The sequence below is a fragment of the Oncorhynchus kisutch genome, linkage group LG12 (assembly GCF_002021735.2).
Source record: "Oncorhynchus kisutch isolate 150728-3 linkage group LG12, Okis_V2, whole genome shotgun sequence".
NCBI lineage: Eukaryota > Metazoa > Chordata > Actinopteri > Salmoniformes > Salmonidae > Oncorhynchus > Oncorhynchus kisutch.
The window spans coordinates 9,487,735-9,498,257 of record NC_034185.2 but is presented as its reverse complement, the minus strand read 5'-3'; the positions used below and the strand labels follow the sequence as shown (position 1 = coordinate 9,498,257).

Here is a 10,523-nt window from a genome sequence, read left to right as displayed (position 1 = left end):
CACAGATTCAATGTGGAGGCTATAGGGTACAGGTTGGTGGGGGTTACCGGTACAAGAGTCATTGGAGGCTATATACAGGGGGTACCGTACAGAGTCAATGTGGAGGCTATATACAGGGGACCGGTACAGAGTCAATGTGGAGGCTATATACAGGGGGTACCGGTACAGAGTCAATGTGGAGCTATATACAGGGGGTACCGGTACAGAGTCAATGTGGAGGCTATATACAGGGGGTACCGGTACAGAGTCAATGTGGAGGCTATATACAGGGGGTACCGTACAGAGTCAATGTGGAGGCTATATACAGGGGTACCAGTACAGAGTCAATGTGGAGGCTATATACAGGGGGTACCGGTACAGAGTCAATGTGGAGGCTATATACAGGGGGTACCGTACAGAGTCAATGTGGAGGCTATATACAGGGGGTACCGGTACAGAGTCAATGTGGAGGCTATATACAGGGGGTACCGTACAGAGTCAATGTGGAGGCTATATACAGGGTACCAGTACAGAGTCAATGTGGAGGCTATATACAGGGTGTACCAGTACAGAGTCAAGTGGAGGCTATATACACAGGGGGTACCAGTACAGAGTCAATGTGGAGGCTATATACAGGGGGTACCAGTACAGAGTCAATGTGGAGGCTATATACAGGGGTACCGTACAGAGTCAATGTGGAGGCTATATACAGGGGGTACCGGTACAGAGTCAATGTGGAGGCTATATACAGGGGGTACCGGTACAGAGTCAATGTGGAGGCTATATACAGGGGGTACCGGTACAGAGTCAATGTGGAGGCTATATACAGGGGGTACCGGTACAGAGTCAATGTGGAGGCTATATACAGGGGGTACCGGTACAGAGTCAATGTGGAGGCTATATACAGGGGTACCGGTACAGAGTCAATGTGTGAGCTATATACAGGGGGTACCGGTACAGAGTCAATGTGGAGGCTATATACAGGGGGTACCAGTACAGAGTCAATGTGGAGGCTATATACAGGGGGTACCGGTACAGAGTCAATGTGGAGGCTATATACAGGGGTACCGGTACAGAGTCAATGTGGAGGCTATATACAGGGGTACCGGTACAGAGTCAATGTGGAGGCTATATACAGGGGGTACCGGTACAGAGTCAATGTGGAGGCTATATACAGGGGTACCGTACAGAGTCAATGTGGAGGCTATATACAGGGGGTACCAGTACAGAGTCAATGTGGAGGCTATATACAGGGGGTACCGGTACAGAGTCAATGTGGGGCTATATACAGGGGTACCGGTACAGAGTCAATGTGGAGGCTATATACAGGGGGTACCGGTACAGAGTCAATGTGGAGGCTATATACAGGGGTACCGTCAGAGTCAATGTGGAGGCTATATACAGGGGGTACCGGTACAGAGTCAATGTGGAGGCTATATACAGGGGTACCAGTACAGAGTCAATGTGGAGGCTATACACAGGGGTACCGGTACAGAGTCAATGTGGAGGCTATATACAGGTGGTACCAGTACAGAGTCAATGTGGAGGCTATATACAGGGTACCGGTACAGAGTCATGTGGAGGCTATATACAGGGGGTACCGTACAGAGTCAATGTGGAGGCTATATACGGGGGTACCGGTACAGAGTCAATGTGGAGGCTATATACATGGGGTACCGGTACAGAGTCAATGTGGAGGCTATATACAGGGGTACCGTACAGAGTCAATGTGGAGGCTATATACAGGGGGTACCGGTACAGAGTCAGTGGAGGCTATATACAGGGGTACCGGTACAGAGTCAATGTGGAGGCTATATACAGGGGGTACCGGTACAGAGTCAATGTGGAGGCTATATACAGGGGTACCGGTACAGAGTCAATGTGGAGGCTATATACAGGGGGTACCCGTACAGAGTCAATGTGGAGGCTATATACAGGGGGTACAGTACAGTCAATGTGGAGGCTATATACAGGGGGTACCGGTACAGAGTCAATGTGGAGGCTATATACGGGGTACCGGTACAGAGTCAATGTGGAGGCTATATACAGGGGGTACCGGTACAGAGTCAATGTGGAGGCTATATACAGGGGTACCGTACAGAGTCAATGTGGAGGCTATATACAGGGGTACCGGTACAGAGTCAATGTGGAGGCTATATACAGGGGGTACCAGTACAGAGTCAATGTGGAGGCTATATACAGGGTGTACCAGTACAGAGTCAATGTGGAGGCTATATACAGGGGTACCGGTACAGAGTCAATGTGGAGGCTATATACAGGGGGTACCAGTACAGAGTCAATGTGGAGGCTATATACAGGGGTACCGGTACAGAGTCAATGTGGAGGCTATATACAGGGGTACCGGTACAGAGTCAATGTGGAGGCTATATACAGGGGGTACCACAGAGTCAATGTGGAGGCTATATACAGGGGGTACCGGTACAGAGTCAATGTGGAGGCTATATACAGGGGTACCAGTACAGAGTCAATGTGGAGGCTATATACAGGGGTACCAGTACAGAGTCAATGTGGAGCTATATACAGGGGGTACCGGTACAGAGTCAATGTGGAGGCTATACAGGGGTACCAGTACAGAGTCAATGTGGAGGCTATATACAGGGGGTACCAGTACAGAGTCAATGTGGAGGCTATATACAGGGGTACCGTACAGAGTCAATGTGGAGGCTATATACAGGGGTACCAGTACAGAGTCAATGTGGAGGCTATATACAGGGGGTACCGGTACAGAGTCAATGTGGAGGCTATATACAGGGGGTACCAGTACAGAGTCAATGTGGAGGCTATATACAGGGGTACCGGTACAGAGTCAATGTGGAGGCTATATACAGGGGGTACCAGTACAGAGTCAATGTGGAGGCTATATACAGGGGTACCGGTACAGAGTCAATGTGGAGGCTATATACAGGGGGTACCGGTACAGAGTCAATGTGGAGGCTATATACAGGGGGGTACCGGTACAGAGTCAATGTGGAGGCTATATACAGGGGGTACCAGTACAGAGTCAATGTGGAGGCTATATACAGGGGTACCGGTACAGAGTCAATGTGGAGGCTATATACAGGGGGTACCGGTACAGAGTCAATGTGGAGGCTATATACAGGGGGGTACCAGTACAGAGTCAATGTGGAGGCTATATACAGGGGGTACCAGTACAGAGTCAATGTGGAGGCTATATACAGGGGTACCGTACAGAGTCAATGTGGAGGCTATATACAGGGGGTACCGGTACAGAGTCAATGTGGAGGCTATATACAGGGGGTACCGGTACAGAGTCAATGTGGAGGCTATATACAGGGTACCGGTACAGAGTCAATGTGGAGGCTATATACAGGGGTTACCGGTACAGAGTCAATGTGGAGGCTAATACAGGGGTACCGGTACAGAGTCAATGTGGAGGCTATATACAGGGGTACCGGTACAGAGTCAATGTGGAGGCTATATACAGGGGGTACCGGTACAGAGTCAATGTGGAGGCTATATACAGGGGTACCGGTACAAGAGTCAATGTGGAGGCTATATACAGGGGGTACCGGTACAGAGTCAATGTGGAGGCTATATACAGGGTATACGGTACAGAGTCAATGTGGAGGCTATATACAGGGGGTACCGGTACAGAGTCAATGTGGAGGCTATATACAGGGGGTACCGGTACAGAGTCAATGTGGAGGCTATATACAGGGGTACCAGTACAGAGTCAATGTGGAGGCTATATACAGGGGGTACCGGTACAGAGTCAATGTGGAGGCTATATACAGGGGTACCAGTACAGAGTCAATGTGGAGGCTATATACAGGGGGTACCGGTACAGAGTCAATGTGGAGGCTATATACAGGGGGTACCGGTACAGAGTCAATGTGGGAGGCTATATACAGGGGGTACCGGTACAGAGTCAATGTGGAGGCTATATACAGGGGGTACCAGTACAGAGTCAATGTGGAGGCTATATACAGGGGGTACCAGTACAGAGTCAATGTGGAGGCTATATACAGGGGGTACCAGTACAGAGTCAATGTGGAGGCTATATACAGGGGGTACCGGTACAGAGTCAATGTGGAGGCTATATACAGGGGGTACCAGTACAGAGTCAATGTGGAGGCTATATACAGGGGGTACCAGTACAGAGTCAATGTGGAGGCTATATACAGGGGGGGTACCAGTACAGAGTCAATGTGGAGGCTATATACAGGGGGTACCAGTACAGAGTCAATGTGGAGGCTATATACAGGGGGTACCGGTACAGAGTCAATGTGGAGGCTATATACAGGGGTACAGTACAGAGTCAATGTGGAGGCTATATACAGGGGGTACCAGTACAGAGTCAATGTGGAGGCTATATACATACAGGGGGGGTACCAGTACAGAGTCAATGTGGAGGCTATATACAGGGGTACCGGTACAGAGTCAATGTGGAGGCTATATACAGGGGGTACCGGTACAGAGTCAATGTGGAGGCTATATACAGGGTACCAGTACAGAGTCAATGTGGAGGCTATATACAGGGGGTACCGGTACAGAGTCAATGTGGAGGCTATATACAGGGGGTACCAGTACAGAGTCAATGTGGAGGCTATATACAGGAGGTACCGTACAGAGTCAATGTGGAGGCTATATACAGGGGTACCGGTACAGAGTCAATGTGAGGCTATATACAGGGGTACCAGTACAGAGTCAATGTGGAGGCTATATACAGGGGGGGTACCAGTACAGAGTCAATGTGGAGGCTATATACAGGGGGTACCAGGTACAGAGTCAATGTGGAGGCTATATACAGGGGGTACCAGTACAGAGTCAATGTGGAGGCTATATACAGGGGGTACCAGTACAGAGTCAATGTGGAGGCTATATACAGGGGGTACCAGTACAGAGTCAATGTGGAGGCTATATACAGGGTGTACCAGTACAGAGTCAATGTGGAGGCTATATACAGGGGGGGTACCAGTACAGAGTCAATGTGGAGGCTATATACAGGGGGTACCAGTACAGAGTCAATGTGGAGGCTATATACAGGGGGTACCGGTACAGAGTCAATGTGGAGGCTATATACAGGGGGTACCAGTACAGAGTCAATGTGGAGGCTATATACAGGGGGTACCAGTACAGAGTCAATGTGGAGGCTATATACAGGGGGTACCAGTACAGAGTCAATGTGGAGGCTATATACAGGAGGTACCAGTACAGAGTCAATGTGGAGGCTATATACAGGGGGTACCAGTACAGAGTCAATGTGGAGGCTATATACAGGGTGTATGTGGAGGCTATATACAGGGGGTACCGGTACAGAGTCAATGTGGAGGCTATATACAGGGGGTACCGGTACAGAGTCAATGTGGAGGCTATATACAGGGGTACCGGTACAGAGTCAATGGGAGGCTATATACAGGGGGTACCGGTACAGAGTCAATGTGGAGGCTATATACAGGGGGTACCGGTACAGAGTCAATGTGGAGGCTATATACAGGGGGTACCGGTACAGAGTCAATGTGGAGGCTATATACAGGGGGTACCGGGACAGAGTCAATGTGGAGGCTATATACAGGGGTACCGGACAGAGTCAATGTGGAGGCTATATACAGGGGGTACCGTTACAGAGTCAATGTGGAGGCTATATACAGGGGGTACCGGTACAGAGTCAATGTGGAGCTATATACAGGGGTACCGGGACGAGTCAATGTGGAGGCTATATACAGGGGGGTACCGGGACAGAGTCAATGTGAGGCTATATACAGGGGGTACCGGTACAGAGTCAATGTGGAGGCTATATACAGGGGTACCGGTACAGAGTCAATGTGGAGGCTATATACAGGGGGTACCGGTACAGAGTCAATGTGGAGGCTATACAGGGGGTCCCGGTACAGAGTCATTCATGTGAGGGCTATATACAGGGGGTATCGGTACAGAGTCAATGTGAGGCTATATACAGGGGGTACCAGTACAGAGTCAATGTGGAGGCTATATACAGGGGGTATCGGTACAGAGTCAATGTGGAGGCTATATACAGGGGGTACCGGTACAGAGTCAATGTGGAGGCTATATACAGGGGGGTATCGGTACAGAGTCAATGTGGAGGCTATATACAGGGGGTATCGGTACAGAGTCAATGTGGAGGCTATATACAGGGGGTACCGGTACAGAGTCAATGTGAGACTATATACAGGGGGTACCAGTACAGAGTCAATGTGGGGGGGGCACTGGTTAGTTGAGGTAATTGAGGTAATATGTACATGTAGGTAGAGTTAAAGTTAAGATAGCCTGGTTAGCCTAGCCAGCTAACGTACCAATCTAAAATGTTTATCCGACATGAGCTAATTGAAGTGACTGTCAGTAAGTGACATAGAACAAGAGGAAAACAGCTGCTGTACCTTGTGTATTCTACTATTCTAACTCTCAACAGGAAGTTGAGACCCCGACCGAACCCCCCCCCCCCCACACACACACACACACCAAAGAGCAAGTTTTTGAAACATGTACAGAGGGTCCTCGGGGGTCTCATTTGTAGCTACGACCCTGCTAATATACTAACCACATGGAATCTCTCTTTCATCTCTCCATCTCTTGCCAATCTGAAGTAGTTGATCAGCCAGACCATGGCTAGCTGGGCTCAGGAGTGTGCATCCAGGACCCAGAGCTGCTCGTTTACTACTGTATGATTGAAGAGATAACACACAATCTTGGTGTCTCCTCTCAGCCAACCTGAAGGACAACGGCTAGCTGGCTCAGGAGTTACATTGTTACTACTGTAGGATTAAAGAGATAACACACAATCTTGGTATCTCCCCTCAGCCAACCTGAAGGAGTTGATCAGCCAGACCATGGCTAGCTGGGCTCAGGAGTGTAGCAATCCAGGACCCAGAGCTGGTTCGTGTGATGTTCAGCCTGCTGAGACGTCAGTACGACGGCATCGGAGCGCTGCTCAGCAGGCCATGAGGAAGAGTACGTATTGTCCAGTCTTAACTCTCTGGGTTGTGATTTTAGTATTTTGTTGTTCATCTTTCATTCCTTCAATTGCAATAAGATGGACATAGTCATACAGATTGAAAATCTCATTTTTGGTCCATTACTTGTACCAGGTTACACCATCTCTGCTGTATCAGTACAGAACTGTCCAGTTTAACTTTAGTCTCTTACCATTACCAGGTTACACCCATCTCTGCTGTATCAGTACAGAACTGTCCAGTTTAACTTTAGTCTCTTACCATTACCAAAGTTACACCATCTCTGCTGTATCAGTACAGAACTGGTCCAGTTAACTTTAGTCTCTTACCATTACCAGGTTTACACCAATCTCTGCTGTATCAGTACAGAACTGTCCAGTTTAAACTTTAGTCTCTTACCAGTACCAGGTTACACCATCCTCTGCTGTATCAGTACAGAACTGTCCAGTTTAACTTTAGTCTCTTACCATTACCAGGTTACACCATCTCTGCTGTATCAGTACAGAACTGTCCAGTTTAACTTTAGTCTCTGACCATTACCAGGTTACACCATCTCTGCTGTGTCAGTACAGGACTGTGTCAACCTCCTGGCCTCTTCTGGGCCAGATCAGATCACTGCTGTCTGTACGCATGGGGAAAGAAGAGGAGAAACTCATGATCGACGGCCTGGGGTGAGAGAGGAGTGGAGGGTGTGTGTGTGTTCTCTGTACGCATGGGAAAGAAGATGAGAAACTCATGATCATCAGACTGGGGTGAGAGAGGAGTGGAGGGTGTGTGTGTGTTCTCTGTACGCATTAGGGAAAGAAGAGGAGGAACTCATGATCATCAGACTGGGGTGAGAGAGGAGTGGAGGGTGTGTGTGTGTTCTCTGTACGCATGGGAAAGAAGATGAGAAACTCATGATCATCAGACTGGGGTGAGAGAGGAGTGGAGGGTGTGTGTGTGTTCTCTGTACGCATTAGGGAAAGAAGAGGAGGAACTCATGATCATCAGACTAGGGTGAGAGAGGAGTGGAGGGTGTGTGTGTGTTCTCTAGTACGCATGGGAAAGAAGAGGAGGAACTCATGATCATCAGACTGAGGTGAGAGAGGAGTGGAGGGTGTGTGTGTGTTCTCTGTACGCATGGGAAAGAAGAGGAGGAACTCATGATCATCAGACTGGGGTGAGAGAGGAGTGGAGGGTGTGTGGTGTGTTCTCTGTACGCATGGGAAAGAAGAGGAGGAACTCATGATCATCAGACTGGGGTGAGAGGGAGAGGGAAAGTGTGTGTGTGTTCTCTGTACGCATGGGAAAGAAGAGGAGGAACTCATGATCATCAGACTGGGATGAGAGGGAGAGGGAAAGTGTGTGTGTGTTCTCTGTACGCATGGGAAAGAAGAGGAGAAACTCATGATCATCAGACTGGGGAGAGAGAGGAGTGGAGGGTGTGTGTGTGTTCTCTGTATGCATGGGAAAGAAGAGGAGGAACTCATGATCATCAGACTGGGGAGAGAGATTACTCCTGTGTGTGCGCTTGCTTGCGTGGGTGTGATATTAGCACAGAGTTTCTAAGCCCAGAGGCTTCTGGGAACTCTTGCGAAACAACCAATCGGACCAGGCCGTAGTTTGGGGTTTGACAAGTGAAACATTCTTCGTTAGTTGTTAATTTTCTAGAAATGTAAAGACACAACCTTGATTTGAGCATGTTATTACTCCAACCTCGAGCAACTGACAGACGTTTTCATTTGAGTCAAAAAACAACTTTATTTCTTATTTATTTATTTTGATTTGACGGCTCTGCACACGTGCAGTTCGGCGACCTCTAGACCCAATGACGTGTTTCTACACGTGAGATTAGCTAGCCAACGTCTCCATGACAACGCCTACAAGTATGATCTGGGATTTCTATTGGGAGAAGCAGTTTCTGCCCATCTTCATACTGTACTGTCTCTGATATTACTGTATGTTATCCATTCACAAACAAGGTTGTTGTTTAATCTTCTTTAATTCCAGGGTCCCCCCTCGACAAAAAGGTTTCGAACCTCGAGGCTCTTTTCCCGGGTTAAATAAAGGCTAAATATCAAACAGCTGTTAGCTGAGATAATGAACTACAGTATGTCTGGCTCCACATACAATGACCTTTATATCTCTAACCTTTGACCCCTCTGTGTTTACAGTGACATCATGAACAACAAGGTGTTCTACCAGCACCCCAACCTGATGAGGTTCTGGGGATGCATGAGACTGTCATGGAGGTGATGGTTAACGTGCTGGGAGGAGACAAGTCACAGGTACTGGACTTTTTCTGAAATATAGATAGAAGTTTCACACTCTTCTCTCCTTGTGGTGAGTAATTTCATAAGTTACCACTGATGTTTCAGCACACAGTTCTTCCTCAGTTTTAAACTCTTAATGACCCCTTGCTTTGCAGGTACCTCGGTTAGAAAAAGCATCTTTTAGGAAAATATATATTTTTACATTTATTTAGGTTGTGTAGTTAGACTGCTATATGTTTGGGTAGGATCCAAATAGATCCAATTAGCTCTGCTGTAAACAGCCATATAGGCGCTGTCCTGTAAGGACTATCTGTAATGTAAAGCAGGTGCCAGGAAAGTTAATCTGTTACAAGGGATCCTACCAGGGATCCTCCCAACAAGGGATCCTACCAGGGGTTCTACTGTACCAAGAAGGGGTCCTACCAGGGATCCTCCCAACAAGGGATCCTACCAGGGGTTCTACTGTACCAACAAGGGGTCCTACCAGGGATCCTCCCAACAAGGGATCCTACCAGGGGTTCTACTGTACCAACAAGGGGTCCTACCATGGATCCTCCCAACAAGGGATCCTACCAGGGGTCCTACTATACAAACAAGGGATCCTACCAGAGTTCCTCCCAACAAGGGATCATCCCAGGGATCGTATCCAACAAGGGAAGCTACCAGGGGTCCTACTATACAAACAAGGGATCCTACCAGGCATCCTCCCCAACAAGGGATCCTACCAGGGGTTCTACTGTACCAACAAGGGATCCTACCAGGGGTCCTACTGTACCAACAAGGGATCCTCCCAACAAGGGATCCTCCCAGGGATCCTCCCCATCAAGGGATCCTACCAGAGATGCTGCCAGGGATCCTTCCCATTAGGGATCCTACCTGGGATCCTACCCATGAAGGGATCCGACCAGAGATTCTACCCATAAGGGATCCTACCAGTGGTTCTACTGTACCAACAAGGGATCCTACCATGGATCCTCCCAACAAGGGATCCTACCAGGGGTCCTACTATACAAACAAGGGATCCTACCAGGGTTCCTCCCAACAAGGGATCCTCCCAGGGATCGTATCCAACAAGGGAAGCTACCAGGGGTCCTACTATACAAACAAGGGATCCTACCAGGCATCCTCCCCAACAAGGGATCCTACCAGGGGTTCTACTGTACCAACAAGGGATCCTACCAGGGGTCCTACTGTACCAACAAGGGATCCTCCCAACAAGGGATCCTACCAGGGATCCTCCCCATCAAGGGATCCTACCAGAGATACTGCCAGGGATCCTTCCCATTAGGGATCCTACCTGGGATCCTACCCAAGAAGGGATCCGACCAGAGATTCT

At 48.7% G+C, this 10,523-nt stretch overlaps 1 pseudogene across 1 annotated transcript in view; it reads left to right on the top strand.

Moving 5' to 3' along the window:
- LOC109866445 (ryanodine receptor 3-like) overlaps positions 1-10,523 on the top strand; it is a 264,698-nt pseudogene that overhangs the window by 169,337 nt on the left and 84,838 nt on the right. The window contains exon 44 of the transcript XR_004212016.1: positions 9,089-9,202. The product of XR_004212016.1 is annotated as a ryanodine receptor 3-like (transcript). The remainder of the gene's footprint in view (positions 1-9,088; positions 9,203-10,523) is intronic.